The sequence below is a fragment of the Nomascus leucogenys genome, chromosome 4, assembly GCF_006542625.1.
Source record: "Nomascus leucogenys isolate Asia chromosome 4, Asia_NLE_v1, whole genome shotgun sequence".
Classification (NCBI taxonomy): domain Eukaryota; kingdom Metazoa; phylum Chordata; class Mammalia; order Primates; family Hylobatidae; genus Nomascus; species Nomascus leucogenys.
This window is the reverse complement of record NC_044384.1, coordinates 135,465,317-135,481,325: the sequence shown is the minus strand read 5'-3', so window position 1 is coordinate 135,481,325 and position 16,009 is coordinate 135,465,317. Positions and strand designations below refer to the sequence as shown.

Below are 16,009 nucleotides of genomic sequence, written 5' to 3'. Positions count from 1 at the left end.
TGTGTTTCTAACATATCTACACATAGAGAAATGCAGTAAAAATATGGTATAAAAGATACAAGTTCTGCACCTGTACAGGGCAATTGGGATAAATGAAACTTGCAGGACTGGAAGTTGCTCTGGATGAGTCAGCGAGTGAGTGGTGAGTGAATGTGAAACACTGTAGGCTTTATCAACATTGCACACTTAAGCTACACTAAATGTATAAAAAATTTTATCTGTTCAATAATAAATTAGCCCTAGTTTACAGTACTTTTAATACTTTAGAAACCTTTTTAAACAACTTTTTATTCTTTTGTAATAACACTTAGCTTAAACCATAAATTGTGTAGCTATTCAAAAATAATTTCTTTCTAAACAGCTTTATCCTATAAGCTATTTTAACTTTTTTTTTTAATGTTTGTACTTCTTTAACCTTTTTATTGATAACTAAGACACAAACACACACATTAGCCTAGGCCTACACAGGGTCAGGCTCATCAGTGCCACCGCCTTCCCCTCCATATCTTCTCCCACTGAAAGGTCTTCAGAAACAATAACAGGCACGGAGCTGTGATCTCCTATGATAACAATGCCTTCTTCCAGAATACCTCCTGAAGGACGTGCCTGAGGCTGCTTCACGGTTGAATCTTTTTTTACAAATAGGAGGAGTGCACACTAAAATAATGATTAAAAAGTATAATACGGTAAATACATAAACCATTAACATTTATTATCAAGTATTAAATACTTATGTAACTGTATGTGCTATACTTTTAAACGACTGGCAGAGCAGTAGGCTTGTTTACACCAGCATCACCACAAATATGTCAGTAATGCAATGTGCTATTCCCTTAGAACAGCTATGAGTCCAATAGGTGATAGAATTTTTCAGCTCCATTATAATCTGATGGGACCACCATCATATATATGGTCCTGTGTTGACTGAAACATTAATACGTACTGCATGTCTATAACCAGAAAAGGTTTCCTTTCAGGCTACCTACTGGCCCCTTCTCCATATGTTTGACTATGGCTTTGATCCTCACATTTGAGATATTCTGGCTCCATTTTTACTGAAATGCAAAATAAACATCTCAGATTACTCTATCTACCAGGTAAGAACGTTTGTGAAAAAAGCTGAAGTCTTTTGAATCAGATAAATATCTTTACACTGGGAACTCTGAACGAGTAGGGACCATGTCTGCTTTTGTCCACATTATGTCACTAGAGCCTAAAGCAACCTGGAACATAGAATATATTGAAAAAATATTGAATATACTGAATAAATAGAATATGCTGAATAAATATTCACATATAAATATATGAATACATAAATATAAATATTCATATAAATATATGAATATACAAATATAAATATTCACATATAAATATATGAATATATAAATATAAATATTCACATATTTATATATGAATATATAAATATAAATATTCATTATATATAATTACATATATAACATGTAATACATATTTATAAATTATATAATATATAATTTATATTATGCTAATATATTATATAATATATAATTGGCAAATGTATAATATATATTATAATATTGTAATAAATATTACCATATTAATATAACATATATATTATAAATATATATTTCCCAATTATATTATATATAATACCATATATATTTGCCAATTATATATTATATAATATAAATATATGTATAATTATATGTAATTTATATTATGTTAATATGTTATATATTATACTATATAATTGGCAAATATATATTTTATATATCATTAATTGGCAATATATAGTGTTAAATATATTTATGTCATATAATATAAATATATATAATATATATTATTAAATTATTATATAACATAAATATATTTAATATACTGTAATATATTACATATTATATATAATATATAATACAAAATTATATATTATATAATTATAAATAATATAATTATTATATATATCATATATTATAAATAATATAATTATTATATTATATATTATAAATAATATAATTATTATATTATATATAATATAATTATTATATTATATATAATATAATTATTATATTATATATAATATAATTATTATATATTATATATAATATAATAATTATATTATATATAATATAATATAATTATATATTATATATAATATAATTATATATAATATATGTAATTATATTATATATAATATAATTACATATATTATATATAATTACATATATAATATAATTATTATATATATATAAGACACAGGCATAGTACAAAAGGGAGTGATTAACTCTTTTGAGGAAGTGGGTAATCAAGGTAGGAATACAGAAAAGATGACAATGAATCAGGGTTTTGAAAATGAGCAGAATCTGGGGTAAGGTCATTCCAGGATGGAAAATATCATGTTAAAAAGCATGAAGGTATGAACAACATGGAACTGAGAGCAGTTTTAATTTTTCATAAAGACATTTATTTTTCACCTTAACATATTTATTTTTAACATGCCTTAATTAGGTTAAGAGAAAACAAAGATTTAAAAAGCCAAGTGTCCCTTTTATTATTATACTTTATTTTCACATAACCTTTTCAGCCTAGATTCAGGTAACTTCTTGTCTCTCCCATGAAAGGAGAGGGGTCCTGCACATTACAACAGGCAAAAAAGGCTTTCAGGAAATAAAATGTTTTAATTTGATCTACTACATCTGTTCAATTTTCTTGAGTACCTTGGAGAGTGGGAAAAAGACAAAAGGAGAAAAAAATGGTATTTTAAACAAACAGACTATAATAAGCTTAGTTAGGTTTGTAGTACACTCTATACTTTTTCTCCAAACAGGTACAAAGGAGGTTCAAAAAGAAGAGGCTGGAGAAGCATGTAGCTGGTAGCATCTTCCTTTATTTTTCTGATCACATAAATTGATCTGGCTTTCACAACCTACCCAAAATATAACATTGAATTACTATCTATACAAATGAAGTAAAAAAAAATTATTGTTTTCTTTGGCAGCAGTGACCTGGATTAATATTATTAGTGACACAATATATATTGTTTATTAAACATTTTGCTTTTCTCCCTTTCACTTTGAACTAGAGATGAAGCTTGATTTTGTTTTTCTTTAAGTTTCTAACCTTTGGTTTATTTTTTTTTAGCAAATAGAGGTGATAATAAATATTTTGTGGATTACTGTATTTTAAACTGTGGTTACTTTGGGAAGATTTACTTAATCTCTGAAAAAGGAAAACCATCTAGTACGTGTCTATGAGTAGTTTAGACTAACTGACAATATTTGGTCTATAAAATGCCCCTGACAGGTGTAGTGGGCCAGAAGGGAGGTGAACACTAAAGCATACTCGGTGGAATGAGGAATGAACAATATTCCCCATGGCTACATTTGTGCACCATGGGAAGTCTGCTTCCTTTCTGGGCAATGTTCAAAAGGGATTGGTTTATCATGAACTGCACGAAATGTTGGTATATATATTTTCCAGAAAAAAAAAAAACCTTCACGTTCATTAGAGATAATGCAGTCACAGGGTTTGTGGCATTTTCTGATGTTACTGTCTTTTTTCTTAGTCTGCACAGTCTCTCCGAGAATCTCATCTAATTCCACGGCTTGAACTACTGCCTGTGTCCTGGTCGAGCCAATATAGCCAACCCAGATCTCAATCTCAGAATCAGCTTTTGTTTTACATAATACAACTAGCTACAAAAGTGGATTTTCTATAGCAACCTAACTTTTCTTTCTCCAGGATTTTCACTGTGGGTATATCATCCATTTACATCACCTATTTATTATCATACCCACTTATTATTATCATCTACTTACTGTGTAGTGGAGAATACGTGATACAGTTAGGCATACGCCGGCAAAGCACAGTCACGGAAATCTGAAGCCAGAGCTTCTTTTCTAGACCACTCTTACCTATAAGACCCATATCTGATCGCACAAAAACTCCTGATTTCTTTCGATCCATTCCTTCCATTCTATTCCAATTTTTGGACTTCGGCTTATTTTTATCTACTCCAGCCAGGCATCTTGGGTAGCAGCAATGGTGCAAGCAATTAAGAGGAAAATCCAAGGACATTAAGAGAGAGGACAAATTAATAGCACCTAAAACACAGCATTTTAACAAAGAATAGTAGGGAACAAGTCAAACAGTAGAAGATACTATTTTTTAGGAAAAAAAAACACCAGAGACATGAACTTGAAAAACATGATATTCAGTGGGTGAGTAGAGGAAGAAGACTCAGTACAAAAGACAAGGAAGAACTTTTTGACACTGCAGGAGAAAAACAAGAAGCACTCAGGGTCATGGAAAAGAACAAAGAAGTTCGTGGCCTGCAAGAAATCCATAACCTGCCACATAGAATTTAAGTTGTTTTTCCTGTGTGGTAGAAGCAGAAATAAAACCTTGCAAGATTGGCAGTAATAAATGTAAAAAAATGAAAGTCCCCGAGTGCATAAATGAAAGTTGTTCATGCTGATGATTTTCTGTTGAGAAGAGAGATACTGATGATTGCACTGAGATAGCACATCCAGGGAGGTTTTATTTCTGGGTATTCCTCCTCATCTCCCCAACGTCTCAACAGCAGAGTGAGCCAGGGCCCAGTTTCTGTTCTGTTTTCTCTCCTATTTTCACTCCTTTGGTGAGCTCACTAGCCTCATTGCTTTAAATATAATCTAGAAGGCTGATGACTCTTAAGTCTTTATCTCTTGCCCATAGCTCGCCTCTCAACTCCAGACCCATATATGCACTGCCTAACAACACCCCTTTTTAGAATTCTAATATGGTGCAAACCTAGGGGTCTTCCTTTTTCCTCACCTTTTCTCATCCACTACAACCAATCTCTCATCCGATCCTGTTGCTTTATTTTCAAACCCTAAGTAGAAACTGAGGGCTTCTTATCACTTCCTTGCTAGCATCCTGTCCAAGCCCCATCATCCTTTTCACAGTGACTTTTTTTTTTTTTTGAGACAAGTCTTGCTGTCTTGCCCAGGATGGAGTGCAGCCATGTGATCACATCACTGCAACCTTGACCTTCTGGGTTCAAGCGATTTTACCACCTCAGCCTCCCTGAGTAGCTGGGTCTACAAGTGCATGCCACCATGCCCAGTTACTATTTTTTTTTTTTTTCTAGAGATGCAGTCTTGCTATGTTGCTCAGGCTGATCTCAAACTCTGCAGCCTCAAGCAATCTGCCCACCTCAGCCTCCCAAATTTTTGGGATTACACACATGAGCTATTGAGCGTGGCCTCACCTTGTTGATTTTAATAGCTCCCTGACTTTCACTCTTATATTTTTGAATTAATTCTCCACACAGTTTCCAGAGAATCCTCTTAAAAAGTAAGGCAGATTGAGTCACTCCCATGCTCAAAGCCCCTGAATGCCTGCTTGTCTCACTCAGGCCCTCACTAAAGTCTGACTCAAAAAAGCAGACCACCTGTAATCCCTTCACTTTGGGAGGCCGAGCCGGGTGGATCACTTGAGGTCAGGAGTTCGAGACCATCCTGGCCCACATGATGAAACCCCGCCTCTACTAAAAATACAAACAATTAGCTGAGTGTGCTGGTGGGTACCTGTAATTCCAGCTACTCAGGAGGCTGAGACAGGAGAATTGCTTGAACCTGGGAGGCAGAGGTAGCAATGAGCCAAGATAAGGCCACTGCAATCTAGCCTGGGCAACAAAAACAAAACTCTGTCTCAAAAAATAAAAATAAACATAAAAAAACAGAAAGAAAGAAAAAGCAAGAAAGCAAGCAAGCTGACTGTTCCTGAATCTCCAATTTCAATCTACAACCCCTTGCGGCTTTGTCTTCCCCATCCTGGCTTCATTTTCTTTCCCCCAAAAACATATTTTCCTTATTTGTCTTGTCTATCATCTGTCTCCTCTCATCCAAACCAGATCCATGATGTGGAGTTTTGATCTCTGTGGTTCAGGGATCAGAGAGTTCTTGAACGTGCTCATTACATACATAATACCGTATTTAAAATTACATAAATAAATGAAAGCCAAGATATTTTTCAAGATGACTGGATTTTATATCTTCAGTTATGCCTCAAGAAAACTTTGTGGTTCACTAAAGTGGGAATTTTAAAAATTCTTCTGTTACACATTGGAAAATAAAATATTTCTCTCTGCACTGCATGTAACTAGCAAACTGAAACAAAAAATATTATCCTCAGTGAACCCACTTTGCTTCAAAAGTATTTATTATTAAAATTACCAGATTATTTTAGCTCCTTACTCTGGTTATAATCATTGCGATTTTTTAGTAATATGAATATACATACATGCATTAGCCTTGATTAGCAGGCAGTGAATGACTCACACCATTCAAGTGTACCTTTTAATATCAGTTCCAAAATTAGGAAAAAAAGTAGCTTCACATAAAGTTACTTTTCCTACTAAATGTCAATGTACGATAAAGGATTGTGAAATCCTTGGAGTCTGTGTCATCTACAAAAAGCACGTGCTCATGAGAAGTGAAACACGTTTCTGTAATATCAGCTTTTTATCAAGTGGATGAAAAGTTTACAGGAAATTCATAATGAAAGAATTTCAAGGTTAATTTGTTTGGAACCATATACCTTACTTTTTTGTTTTTATTATAAAACATTCTAAAAATATTATAGATATGTTAGGATAAAATTTCTGTCATCTCATCACCCTAATAAAGGAAAAAAATCCTTAATTTTTTAAATGAAACTTGAGTCTTTGTTTATATGTATATATGTAACATAGTTCATGTGGTCATGCATGTATCATTTGGTATTATGCATTTTCCTTAAAATCATCTCATTATTTTAATATTTCAAATGAATTTTTCAAACTTGAAATTTTATTATTCTTTAGGTTCTGGGATACACATGCAGAATGTGCAGGCATGTGCCATGGTGGTTTGCTACACCCATCAGCCCATCATCTAGGTTTCAAGCCCCACATGCATTAGGAATTTGTCCTAATGCTATCCCTCCCCTTGCCTCCCACCCACTGACAGGCCCCAGTGTGTGATGCTCCCCTCCCTGTGTCCATGTGTTCTCATTGTTCAACTGTCACTTATGAGTGAGAACATTCAGGGTTTGTTTTTCTGTTCCTGTGTTAGTTTGCTGAGAATTATGGTTTCCGGCTTCATCCATGTCCCTGCAAAGGACATGAACTCATCCTTTTTTATGGCTGCATAGTATTCCATGGTGTATATGCGCCACGTTTTCTTTATCCAGTCTATAATTGAGGGACATTTGGGTTGGTTCCAAGTCTTTGCTACATAATAATTCAACATATATATATATATATAAAATCGTATTTATATAGCCATTCTCCTAAAATATAATTTTTTCTTTTAAACTTTTTTCCTTTTGTCAGGGGTCAATGCTTCACTGATATAAACAATGATGTTATAAATATTTCCTTTTTTTTGAGATGGAGTCTCCCTTTTTCACCCAGGCTGGAGTGTAATGGTGCGATCTCAGCTCACTGAAACCTCTGCCTCCTGGGTTCAAGTGATTCTCCTGCCTCAGCTTCCTGAGTAGCTGGGATTATAGGCATTTGCCACCATGCCCAGCTCATTTTTGTATTTTCCACCACGTTCATCCAGCCGGTCTCAAACTCCTGACCTCAGGTGATCCACCCGCCTCGGCCTCCCAATGTGCTGGGATTACAGGTGTGAGCCACTGCCCCTGGCCGTTATTTTCATAATTCAGCTTCTTTTAAAATGTTTCTTTAGGGTAATTCACCATATGTGAAACTAAAAAGTGAAAGGAAAACTATTTGGAACTTCTTGGGTTCCACTGTCTTAGTGATCTTTAAAAAGATCACATATATTTATAAATATTCCAGACTTATATATGAATATGGCAATTTCAAGCAAAATTCACTACCATTGAATAATAAAGCTTATTTTAGGATCATTTAGATTTTGGTAAGAGTTAAATAATACCTAAAAGTGGTTTTTATTTTTATTTTTTATTATTAATGTAAGAGAGATTTCACTATAATTGTTTGTCATATATTGCTCTTCTTGGGTTATTGTCTATTCATATTCACTGCTTACACAGCCCCACAGGTTTCTTTTACCTGTGCATGTGAATAAGCTCTTTATATTTAATACATATTTACCACCTGTCTTTTCATACTTGACATGTATTTGTTTTTCTAAGATTTTTCCCTATTTAGTTTTTTTATCATATTTTTTTTTTTTTTGAGATGGAGTTTCACTATTGTTGCCCAGGCTGGAGTGCAATGGCATGATCTTGGCTCACCACAACCTCCACCTCCTAGGTTCATGAGATTTCCCTGCCTCAGCCTCCCGAGCAGCTGGGATTACAGGCATGCGCCACCACGCCCAGCTAATTTTCTATTTTCAGTAGAGACGGGGTTTCTCCATGTTGGTGAGGCTGGTCTTGAACTCCTGACCTCAGGTGATCCACCCGCCTCGGCCTCCCAAACTGCTGGGATTACAGGCGTGAGCCACCATGCCCGGCCCATCATATTCTTAAGGTCAACTTTATCTTCAAGATTTGGAATAAATAATAATCTTGTGATCCTCCTTATTATATAAAATAAAAACTTTGATTTTTGTAACAGCAGTTGAATGTGTATATAAAATGAAAATTATATTAAGATTATTTGTGAAACTAACAACTTTATGCTTAAGGAACCTGTCTGTAAGAAGGATTTTAGTAAGAAATGGAAATATTTGTATTGTGCCCAATATCACTGATATTCATCCTTTGTAGAAAAGAATAAAGAGCATCAACTTTTGAATGTGAAATCTAGATTTGAGTATTGACTGTGACATCATTTAGCTGTGTGGCCTTAGGCAAATATTTTAACATATTTGAATTGAAGTTTCTTTAGATATGTAAAATATGATCACAATAAAAATTTAAAGAATTATTGTGAGAATTAAAAATAATTTTTGTAAACTACCTGGTACACAAAAAACCATCAATATATGAATCTCTGTTATTTTAAAATACCATTTTTAAAAAAATACGAGCTTTTCTTATTTTGTTCTCACAGTATCTTCATGAGGTACACGGTAGTATTTTCTCCATTTTACAGGTTAGGGAACCGAAATGTGTAAGTAACTAGTCAAGTTACTCAGCTAGGGAGCGGGGGAGCTGGAATTTGAACACAGGCAGTCTACTCCCAGAAGATCAGCTCTTACCCACTGCATAAAGCTGCTCATGACTGCATAAAATATTCATAATCTCAGTTCTATGGTTTTTCTATAACTATTTTTGCCTGGTCAACGCAAATGCCAACCTCCCATTATATGCTGTGTGAATCTTACTTAGTCTTCAAGATTAATCGGATTCCTAGCATCTCCATGAAGATTTATTTATTTATTTTATTATTAAAATACTTTAAGTTTTAGGGTACATGTGCGCAATGTGCAAGTTAGTTACATATGTATACATGTGCCATGTTGTTTTGCTGCACCCGTTAACTCGTCATTTAGCATTAGGTATATCTCCTAATGCTATCCCTCCCCCCTCCCCCCACCCCACAACAGTCCCCAGAGTGTGATGTTCTCCTTCCTGCGTCCATGTGATCTCATTGTTCAATTCCCTTAAGAAGATTTATTTTTGATAGACTTTTTTCCCATGGAAGTAATTTTGGCCTCGCCTATATTTTCATAGTAATTATCTATAGCACTTTCATAGTAATTATCTATAGCACTTTCATAGTACTTAAGGTGCTCAAATTACATTATGCATATTTGGGGATATGTTTTAAATCATAAGATTCCTGAACACAAAAAGAACTATATTTTATTTTTTGTATCCTTTCCCCACATCTAGTTCAATGAAGTGCATATAGTAGATACCCAGTCAGTATTTGCTATATAATCAAGGAAAGATAACAAAAGGCATTAGATTAAAGCCAAAAATGTTCCATGAAAAGTTATGAAAGGAGAATAACTGAAATATATCAAATTATACTTTGAATAAAGCCAATATCTTAAACTAAATATGCTTAATTATATGAAAAAATCACCTTGCCAGTTCAAACTACAAAGCATTTAGTGTATTTCACGTGTATTTGTGAACATATATGTTTTTCACTCATGGAAAATTTAGCAGAAATCTCTATTTTTTGATTATCGAAAAAAACAAACCAAATTATTGCTGATAGAATAAGGCATTCTACTAGAAATCATTCATCATATATATATATACACACACACAAATATATCATATATCAGACAAACGCATGCACACACACAGAGCAGACATATAACAATCAATAGAAACAATTCTGGAAAAAACATTAAAATAAGTCTTTTTTTTTTTTTTTTTTTTTTTTTTTTACCTTTGGTCCTAAAGAAAGCAGCAATGATTTATCCACTTCTCTCTCTTTACAACTGAAACCTAAAATCTTTATCTCATAGTATTTCAGCATTTGGTACAAGAAGAAAGGAAATGACACATTCCTGTGTTGAAAATCTTTCTTAATGTGTTTCAATAGCACTCTCATCAATGCACAGGTTTGCAAAATCTAAATTTGTCAGATAACTCACTCTTCAACCCATTTAGGCCACTTTAAAAAAAAAAAAGAGAAGTGAAAAGGAAAAGAAACAAGGGCTGTTGAAAACAAGCACATAATTTACAGCAGATTGATCTTTCCTTTTTTTTTTTTTTTCCTGGAGACGGGGTCTTGCTCTCTCCCCAGGGTGGAGTGCAGTGGCGCAATCTCGGCTCACTGCAACCTCTGCCTCCCGGGTTCTACAGAAGCGTGCCACCACGCCCGGCTAATTTCTTGTATTTTAGTAGAAACAAGGTTTCGCCATGTTGGTCAGGATGGTCTTGATCCCCTGACCTCATGATCTGCCCACCTCGGCCTCCCAAAGTGCTGGGATTACAAGGGTGAGCCACCGTGCCCGGCATGATCTTTCCTTTTTCATAAGTAATCTATGCCTTCTAAAACATTCATTAATTCTCATGATCTCCTCTTTCATATTACTATAATGTTGAGTAAAGACTTCATGTTTGGCCTGGTATGGTGGCTCGCTCCTGTAATCCCAGCACTTTGGGTGGCTGAGGTGGCTAGATCACTTGAGGTCAGGAGTTCTAGACCAGCCCGGCCAACATAGTGAAACCCGTCTCTACTTAAAATACAAAAATTAGCAAGGTGTGGTGGCGTGCGCCTGTAATTGCAGCTACTCGGGAGGCTGAGGCCACAGAATTGCTTGAACCCAGGAGGCAGAGGTTGCAGTGAGCAGAGATCACACCACTGCACTCCAGCCTGGGTAACAGAGTGAGACTCTGTCTCAAAAAAAAAAAAGACTCCATGTTTAGTGATTCAGGTTTTTTTCTTAAATCCTTTTTCCTGTACCTTTATCCCTAGTCTCAAACACAAAGCACATGAAGAAAGAATACGATGCCTTAGAAAGTACAAGTAATAACCTAAAAGCACTCACTCCTGTTCTCTCTATAATGATAACAGCATTAATTTTTACAGCGCCAGACAAGTTGTTTATTTCCAGTAGTATAGTAGAGGGAAGGAATCTCAGGCACGGGATCAGATGAAAGGGATGTTCGTTCCCTTCTGCCATCAGTCAGGGTTTTATACAATTCAACTCAGTTATTTACTCACATTCAAGAAATTCAAGTATGACTCACATAAAAACGTTCAACATTACATTAATGAGCTTTTACAACTGATATTTCTGGGAGAAGGTGTTTAGTTTATATTCCATAGTCACTTCTTCGTGCCTAAACAGGAGAAATCATGCTTCTTACCAAAAAATGCCCCAAATTGCCATGCCCATGGGCACCATCCTTCAGAAGACAATACATCTGGAAGAAAGTATGCAGGAACAGGCCACGGCCTTTGAGAGATGCAAAGTAACAGTAATATTCAGTCATTCTTAAGGTAACCACTAAAAGGCTAATAGTAGTAGTAAGACAGGCATCAAAGTAAGCTGCATAATTTCTAACCAGGCAGCTTTAAGACTAGAAGTACGATCACAATTTGATCCAGCCTGGACCAGCATAAATGCTATTGGCTATTCCTCATCAAATTCTTACTGACACGGAACTGGAGACTACAAAACTCACACTCGTTCCTTTACAATTACTTGTATATGCTTATTTTAAAATATAGTCCTTTTAGGGTTTTTTGTACAAAATCTCAAGTTTAAAATTTAGATATCCCAGACAATACTACATGATTAGCAAAGCCAGACTCTGGGAATAACAAGCAAAGACACCAACCTCCCACAATTCTATCCTAATGAGGTTTCTTTCCGTCAGTGTGCTTTATTTTCAGTATGTCTCTGTAATATTGTTTGGTGTATATCCACAATGCTAACCACTTCCCTATGTGATGATTTCCACACTCTTCAGCCAATCTAATTTTTCATTAAAAAACTTTGCTTTTTATATGTCTAAATAGGTACTATATAACTTTATATAGTTTTATATATAATAATTATAGATTATATAACCTAATATTATCTATTAGGTCTTACTATATGTAAAAACACCTTTAGCAGGGAACCATGTAAAAAATGTTCAGTTCAAGCCAATGTTTAAGTGAGAACAGAGGTAACGTCTAAAGGGTTGGGACTTTGCATTCATTCTTTCATTTGACTTCACAGCAACTTTGTCATATCACTTCCCTAATTGAGAAATTAATGTTTAGAGATGTTAAGCAAATTTCTCGAGATTATAGAGTTATGAGTCATCAGAGCTGTTATTTAAACCCAGTCTGATTACAAAATTTAGCAAAACACAGTTTTTTCTTAAGCTGAAGTAGGTATATGTGTTATTAGGGGACTATAATATCTCCATCAAAAACGGTGTACAGAAAACAAACCACAAATATGGGCAAATTCCAGATCATGTGGATAGTTAATTTGTTCATAGTTATTGTGATGCATCCCAATTACTTCATTTTTGTTGCTTATGGATATATGTGTCTAGAATGAGGTCTATGTCAGATTATGTCCAGTGACCAAATAGAGATTCATAATCAAATACACAAATGGCTTGAAAGAATTGATTCAAATGCCCTAGGGCTCATTGTGGTACAGGTATACTGAACTCAAAAGAAGATTTAACATTTTACACTAATTAAGAGGTATTTTTGTATGTCTAAAGTTACAACAGGTTGTGAGTCATAATATATAGTTAATACATTATGACCTATTTATTGTATGATATATATATGATAAGGTTTTGAGATAAAATTTTTCATGTTCTTAATTTAAAGCAATAAGTAAATAGTGATTTAAATGCAGATTTTAATAATGCTGCAAAGGACACACATTGCTGTGGGATTATAAAGCATTTACAGAATTATCAAAACATTCTTTATTAAAATTGACATAGAAAAATTGAATCTTGGCAGAGCTTTTTGTTTAACAATCATAAGCAGAAATCTGTGAAGGTACCAGTAACATTTTATATAGCCTTATTAAACAGAACTTTCCTATATGAGAATTATTGAAGTCAAAAAACAGAAGCAGACCAAGGATAATATCAGAATTGAACAGTATCTTCCTTCTGTTAAACCTATAATAATATTTTGGCTCGCCCACACAATCTTAAATTGGTGGTGTTTGCGAGATTTTAAAATTTAATTAACATATGCATTATATTTCAAAAACTTGGTTAAGAACTGTAGGCTTATGCTGTTTAGGTCTAAATTTGTGTTTCTCTATTTTAAAATAAAATTATAATAAAATAATACATCAACACTAAATAAGGTATAGAGATCAATATATTTATTTTCTTTCAAGAAACTCTGCACTATGCCATACTGTCTATTTTTAAAAGAAAGTTCATGTAAGACTTCTAGTTGCAGCTTCAACATCTAAAGAGCTTGGAAGTCATCACTCATATCTCGACACCACAAAAAAATCTGTAGAAACTAAAAATCAACGATGTCTGGGACCCATCAGAGAATTGAGGTTTCAAGGAAACCACCAGCCTGAAACCGGGAGAGAGAGGAGATTACAGAGCATCACAGCAGAGATCAGATCACCTGCAGCTGATGCCAGCAGAACCACAAACTGGCAGGAACACCTAAGCAGGAATTTGGCAAGAGGCTGAGTATGGACCAGTGTGAACACTGGAGCCTCCTGGGGGCTGCAGTCTTCGAGGCGCCCCCTAAACACTTACAGGCTTTACTTCCAGGAATACAACTTGGTTCTCACAGTATATACCAAAAAATATCACCTGACGTCCCTAGCAGAGAGAGGGGAAATCTAATGATTTTAAAATATACATAGAGCATTTCCTGTAACAAAGGCCTATTCCCCAGCGAAAAGAGTTTATCAGAGCGTTATCTTAGCTAGGCAGCTGAAGGGCAACTATTCAATGCTCACTCCCTCTAGTCTTCCAGCTACAGTTCAACTTGACAGAGAAAAAGGAAAAAAAAAAAAGTTTAGAAACACTCATGAAGGTCATAGTCCAGGGACAAGGGCCCACTAAAAGACAGAGATTTAATCGTAAGACTATAGAACACCTCCGCCCGCCCCCACATCTCACCCGTCCATCAACAGAGCTCCAGTATAACAACAGTGGATGACAGCAGAAAGACATGCAAGGTTTTTTTTGAAAGGGAAGTTTGTAGGGGAACCTAAATACAGTAGAGGCAACAAAGAGACACTACAGGTAACTTTAGCTTCTGACAGCTGTATCTACAGGAAATGTTAGACGTAACCCATCTCTTAGCTAGAATAATAAACAACCTCACACTAAAAGGCAAGTAAGCATATCTAAGACCCTAAAAGTCACACTGTCCTTAGACAGTTAGGGAAGTAGAATGGATAACATATGCCCAAAATACGAATGACTAATTTCCTTGCAAGATCAGCTGTCTCCTGCAAGCACCATTTGACAATTCACCCTTTCCTCGTGATGATGTCTTAACTAAGAAGATACAAAAATGCAAGGAAATGAAAGTGAATATGAGATCACTTTTATGTGCTATTTTAAAAACATTAATGCACATTGCACTGTGTTTAGGGAAGTACGGCTTCAGAATTGTAGGAAAGACCCATGTAGTTTAAATGAGTTTCAAAGTTGTATAAGTGTCAATTAATTTAAGCCAGAGCAAAATGCATTAAGCAAATTCTTACCGAGAAGTCTGTGAAATCATGATGGAATGTCAGCCTAGGTGCCCAAATGAGAGAAAAGAATTTATGCTATAGCCAAAAGGATTGTTGCAAGGTGGGTACCATTGACTTTATAGCAATTTCACATGCTCCGTTGTCTTTTATTCTCATAGCAAACCCTCTTTATTTTGCAATGAGAAAACTTAAAGACTCTGGAATAAATTATCTAGGGCCACCTGGCTAGTGACAGAGCATGAACTACAATGTATGTTCTGTGATGTTCTAAGCCACATGGCTCATGTAGCCTTCATAAACATCATAATTGCTTATGCTATACATCTTCAGTTCCCCTCCAAATATCTCCATAAACTACTGCTTAAAGCTCCAGGATGGCCTTCGTGAAAGGGAAATAGGAACTTAGGAACCCAATTAACTCTGCCAAAAGAAAAAGAAATTAAATTGAAAGCTGAAACTGCCTTTCATTTTGTTCCTAAGCAGATAGCTACAGATAAAAGGTTAAATATCTCCACAGGGAGCTATTTTATGTTCACCTTATCTTATGCAAAGTGTAGATTTACCAAGCAAGAGAGGAATATATGACTGATTATCCCCCTACCTGCTCCATTTCTCTTGCAAGATGTGGATTGCCATACCCTCCTCCAGCCAGCTTTTCCCCTTTAAAAATGGAAGCCCTCAAAATCATCTATGGAGAAAGTCACAGACCAGAGATGGTTTCTGTGACTCTGTTTTTTTTCCAGGAATGTCCTTAACCTTGGCAAAATCAACATCTAAATTAATTGAGACCTGTCTCAGCTACTTTTTGGTTTGCACTTCCAAAGCTCAAACCTGTCATTTGCTGTTTGATCTTCCTGCGATCAGAGAATACATGTCTTTTTCTCTTTTGCTCCCCAAATCACTTGGGAGCACCACTCATTGGCAAATTCTATTCTGGTAATGAGAACCCTAAA

At 34.9% G+C, this 16,009-nt stretch overlaps 1 protein-coding gene across 4 annotated transcripts in view; it reads right to left on the bottom strand.

Annotated features, from left to right (window-relative positions):
* The window catches only part of MSR1 (macrophage scavenger receptor 1), a 431,365-nt gene that overhangs the window by 78,900 nt on the left and 336,456 nt on the right, over positions 1 to 16,009 (bottom strand). The window contains exon 1 of one of the 4 annotated variants that reach the window (XM_030812341.1): positions 10,289 to 10,584. The exons of the other annotated variants lie outside the window; for them this stretch is intronic. The gene's annotated coding sequence lies outside the window, so the exon portion shown is untranslated. Of the gene's footprint in view, positions 1 to 10,288; positions 10,585 to 16,009 lie in introns of those variants that run through there. 4 annotated transcript variants of the gene reach the window in all.